Consider the following 5,807-nt stretch of genomic DNA (forward strand, 5'->3'; position numbering starts at 1 on the left):
AGAAAGGAGCTAAGTACAGAGAACCCATCATCCTGCTTCTCAAGAGCAACTCTGGCCAAAGTGGGATTTGATATGGCCATAAGAAAGGTTCCAGAAAAGCTAAGAAAGTCCTTTCTAGTCTGCACAAAACCAGTACCACTTAAAGTATTTGCTCCTGGAAAGCCTGGCCCATGGGCTCTGAGCTGAGATTTTGGAGCTGCCAGGTTAACAGACAGCTCCAGTATGCCAGAGAAAGAGCTGCCCCAGTGCAGACTACAAAGGACAGTTTTGGTATTTCACCTACCTGGAGGTTTAGGAGGCAAACACTGGGAGTGCCCCCAGTGACTCTGCTGACCTGATCCCTTGAGTAAGCCTGGTGCTCTCAGCTCACACTACTGTGCCTTTGTGTAGAACACAAATATCACTACCTACTCTGCTGCTGCCCCAGGAAACCGTTGAGTGGCATCAACATAACTATTCATTACCCTGAATGTAGCCAACTAAATGGCTTTAAGTGGACAGACACTCTAAGGCCCTCAAAAGTAGGTAGACATCAGTGTCTTCAAACTTTCTGTCCAGGGAAACAGCCTGAGAAGCCCACCCCGAGCAACTTTGGCTGCACTTCTTGAAAACAATTTAGTAGTCCTAAGCCACCCTTGCATCGATGGATGGAAAACTCAGACACCCCCAAAAAGTCAACGAAGACGAATTAGAGTTCAACTATACTATAAATCAAGCAGACCTTAAAGACATGTGCTGTACATTTCATCCAATATCTTCAGATTTCACATTATTTTCACCAACCCATAGAACTTTCTCCTGGATGGATATTTTAGACCACAAAACAAGTTTCAAAATTTAAAAACGTCATAGCAGAATCATTTATTACCTGTGACCACAATAGGTTAAACTAGAAATTAACAAAAGAGAACTTAGAAATGTAAAAATACATGACAGTTACACAGCTTTCCCTTCAGCAACCAATGGGCCAATTATAAAGTGAAAAGAACATTTAAAAACCTCCTTAAACAAATGAAAATGAGGGACACATAGAACATGATCAGATCAAAACACAAACACACACACAAAAAAACCCACCAAGACCATTTATGTTTTGTCTTTATATAACAGAAAATTAATGTTGTTAAATGTTCAGGTGACTCAAAGCAATCTACACATCCAATGTACTTCTTATCAAAACACTAAGGAAATCTTCACAGACTTTGAAAAAAATCTTAAAAGGATTGAATTTGATGATATAACTGACTCTAACACATAATATAAAGCTGCTGCAATGAATGCAGTGTACCACTAGCCTACAAACAGACACAATAGAAAACCCAGGTATAAATCCATGAATTTACTTGGAAGTGAACTTTAACAAAGGCATCCTGAATATATATTAAAGAAAGTTTAGTCTATTTAAGAAATGATCCTAGGGCAACTGGATATTTATATGCCCAGGAATTAAACTATTTTGCTTTCTCTCACCATATACAAAATTAATGTTTAAAATAAAGCAAAAAATTAACTTAGAATCATAAATATAAAAGTAATGAAAACATTAGAGGAAATGCCTTAGGACACGGCATTTTCGATGCAACCATAAATGCAAGGATGAAAAAGGCAAAAATTGACAAATGGGATTATGTAAGACAGAAAGCTTCTGCACAGCAAAGCAAAGATCAACAGAGTGATGACATAGCACTATAGATTAGGAGAAAATATTTGCAAACTAATCATCAATAAGAGATTAATGTTCACAATATATGAGACCCAACATAACACCAAACTAATAGAGATTTTCATAATCTTTTTTAGAAAACAAATGACTTAAATAGATATTTCTCAGAAGATAAACAAATGGCTGACAAATATATTAAGAAATATTCATATTCATTAATACAGGGAAATGTAAATTAAAAATACAATTAGATACCATATTATCTTAATTAAAATTACTATTATTAAAGGAACATAAAAAATTCTAAAAGTATTTGCAGAAAGAGACCTCTCATATATTGTTTGTAGAAATCAAACTAGAGCAATCACTATGGAAGATAGTATAGACTTCTGTAAAAACTAGAAGTAGAACTTCTGTGGGAACCAGGACTGCCATTGCTTTACATGTATCCAACAGAAATCAAATCAATATGTTGAATATGTTACTTATTGTTAACACAGAACCATTCCCAAGTCATTATATGAAGTCAATCTGGATGTCCATTTACAGGTGACTGAATTGATAAAGACAAAAGGCTATGTATAGACAATGGGATTCTAGTCAACCAAAGGAAGAATGAACACTGTCACTTGGAGAAACACAGATGGAACTGAAAGATAATTTGTTATATGAAATAATCCAGGTATGAAAGACAAATGTTACATGTCCTACTTAAAATGGAAGGTGGAGAGTTGACCTAATTTAAATAGAGAACAGAATGGTGAATACCGTAACCTGGGAAAGCTGTAGGGGAGGAGGGATAGAACAAAAGTGGATAAGGGTGAAGGTATGCCATTAAATAAGAAAGATAATATTTAGCTGTACACCATTGTAAAATGGTTATGATTAGAAACAATTTTGTATTTCGAGTAGCTATTGGAGAGGATTTTCAGTCTTATCTATTGTCTTAATTACCCTTCTCTTGTTTCTGGGACAAATAACCAACACTTAAAATTAGGGAAGAGAAGGTTTATTTATCTCACAGTTATTGCATTTCAGTCCATACTCAGCTGACTCCCCGGTAGAGGGGCATATGGCAGAGGGCAGCAGTTCATGGTGGTGGCAAACAGCAAGAGCAAATGGGAGGAATAGTGGCAACGGTGGCAACAGCAAGCAAGTCTGTCTCCCTTATGTTGCATTCAGGCTATCTGCCACAGGCTGGGTTTAGTGCTCACACCCATAACCCCAACAGCATTTACATCCATAATCCCAGCAGCACTCACACGCATAATCCCAGTGGATCATGAGTTAATCACAAAACCTAGAAGTCCGCCCCATGAATGCACAAGGCTTTGAGGAGACAACTTGACCCAAACCATGACATTCTACCCCTGAACCCCCGAAGACTCATGCATATTCCTTTATGCAAAAGGAATTTTAATCCATCTCTAAGGGTTTCCAGAGTCATAACAGTTTCAGCATTGCTGAAAAGTCCAAGTCCCAAGTCTCCTCCAAAGATTCAAGTCAAACTCCTAGCTGTGAGCCCCTGTACAAATGAAAAGTTAAACACTTACAACATTCAATGGCACAAGATGAACATTACCATTCCAAAAGATACACACTGCAGGATACCAAGCATGGGGACCAACACAAGTCCAAAATCCAGCACAGCAAACATTAATTCTGTAGTTCCATGTGGAATATCCAAAGCAATCTGTGGCAAATTGTGAGCTCCATGTGGCCTTACCTCTATGGCTCTACTGTTGGTAGCTCTTATGGCTTCTCTCTTCAGCTGTCTTTGTTCCCTTCTTCCAGCTATCCTTAGTTAATCCATGTTCCTGGATTTTTCCAAATTTCTGGGGCTTCTGGTGAATAGGCTTCTTATTCACAGCTTTACACACTGCCCTCCCAGGGGCACACTGCCTGGCCTCCCAGACCTTCTGAAATCCAGTGAGTCTTGAGTATTTGTCCAGTAGTGAGAGAAGAGTAACTAAGACATCTATACAAAGAAATGAGAAGACTCCTAATGATAGATATGTTAAATTCTCTGATTTAATCATCAACTTTTATATACATGTATATATTTTAGCATCGTTGCTAATTAGCCCCACCTATTAGCAGCATACATTAAATTAATACTAAATATTACTTTATTGTACAAGTAATACAAGTAAAAAAATATGACTCACTTTACATTCAAGTACTAGAAATAAACACATATAGAATAGACACCTGACAGTCTTATATAATCAGATAAGTTAAACTAAGCTATGTTCCTGACACTAAATTTGAATATACTAGAAAAAAGTGAAATGGATCTCAATGGAGAGAGACATCATTTCTTTCCTATGTCACATCTTGTCCTTCTCTAAACCCCTCCTGCTTTAGGATACCGATAGTCGTGCAGGTAAAAAGAGGGTGCAGTGATCATCATTTGTGACTTTGTGTGTCTGTAATCGTCTATGCTCACTGGATCCCCACTTGCTGATTCACTGGCCCATTTACAGGAACTCGTATCCTATGTGGAAACACGGGGAAATCTCAAGAGGGGAAATCTGTTGCCCTCGAGCACACAACTTTAGATGATTTGAAGATCCAAAATCTAGACAGAAATGCTAGATATCTCAGTTTGTTTCAAATATATATGAATCTAAAATTCATGAAATTGATGAAATATTTATGAATCTAAAAAAATCTTGAACAAGTACTGAAGTCAGAGGCATAAGATTTAGGAGATGATAAATACTATTTATTAGTAATCTTATTTATTATCATTAAATTCATGACAACAAAAACAAAAGTGATAAGACTTTCTAAGTCTTAACTTTGAAGGACCTCAACAACACATGTGTGTTACTCTGTTGTTTAAAATAAGTCACAAGATCTATTAAGGTTGAAGGAAAGAAGCCAAAATTATTCTCCCCTCTTCCTCTTCTGCCCATTCCTTCACCTCCACCCTTCTCCCTCTCCTTCTCCTTGACCTTCTTTCATGTGTACCTGTGTGCATGGATGTGAATGAATGTGTGTGTAGACACACGCGTGTGTGTGTGCACGCATGTGCGCACATGTGCGCCTGTGTGTAGCACTGAGGATTCAACCCAGGGTGTTCTAACACTGAGACAAAATTCCAGCGCCTTTTATTTTTTGAAACAAGGTCTCTAAATTTCCTAAACTGACCCAAACATGTTATCCTCCCCCTTCAGTCTTGCAAGTCCCTCAGATTACAGTATGTACAAAATGCCCTGCCCCACCCAACTTATAAACACTACTGTTTGATGGAAGGAAATAAATTTAATTTGTGAAAAGTCATGCAAAAAAGGAAAAAAATTCAAATTTTTCTCTGTAATAATATTTCACATACAGAGTACTTTTAGAAACAAAGCTAACCTAGATTTCCAATGATATAACTCAAAATTCTCAAGATTTTTTTGAAAATTAATTTTATTGAGAAAAATAGCAATGAGACAGTTTCAAAATCAATTAGTAGGACAGTTTCAATAATTTAATACATTGCATATTGTTGTCTTCATAGTGGTTATTCATAGTACAAGATGAAGATATGATATCCCATCAAACACTATTAGTTCAAATTTTTCTTCTCATTGAATTACAAGAAAGTAGCTATGTATCTATCTTAACTCTTTTGTATATACAGATACAAAATGGTCCTTCATTTGTATCCCTTTGTTTTTTTAATTTTGTCAGAGAAGGGTATTCCATTGCCATTTAAATATTGTAGGTGGGTGAATTCAGCAAAATAATCCAACATAGTCCAGTAGTCCACAATAGTAATGGGTGATCCATAGAACTGAAAAGGTCAGAAGTTGTTGACTTGAGCCTTTTATAGCTCATTATATTAATACGGTTTTACATTTTATACATTTTTATACTTTTCTGCTGGATGGCTAAGGCCAAGAGAAAGCAAGACCTATATAACAAGAAATTTAACTTTTGTGTCTGTCAAGGTCAGTAAAGTCCCCTCAGGATTTACCCTGAAACCCTGTACCATAGTTTGTACATCCTTTGTTGGTGTCAGCCATGTGGATGAGTCACGGCCATTCCTCAACCAATTTGCTCTCTGTGAAAGCATTGAAGGTGATAAAACCTTTAAAATATATGATCAGTCCATACTCCATAGTATACAAAAATTCTGAATTTTTAAAGA

The sequence above is a fragment of the Octodon degus genome, unplaced genomic scaffold (genome assembly GCF_000260255.1).
Source record: "Octodon degus isolate 3935 unplaced genomic scaffold, OctDeg1.0 scaffold00085, whole genome shotgun sequence".
Lineage (NCBI taxonomy): Eukaryota > Metazoa > Chordata > Mammalia > Rodentia > Octodontidae > Octodon > Octodon degus.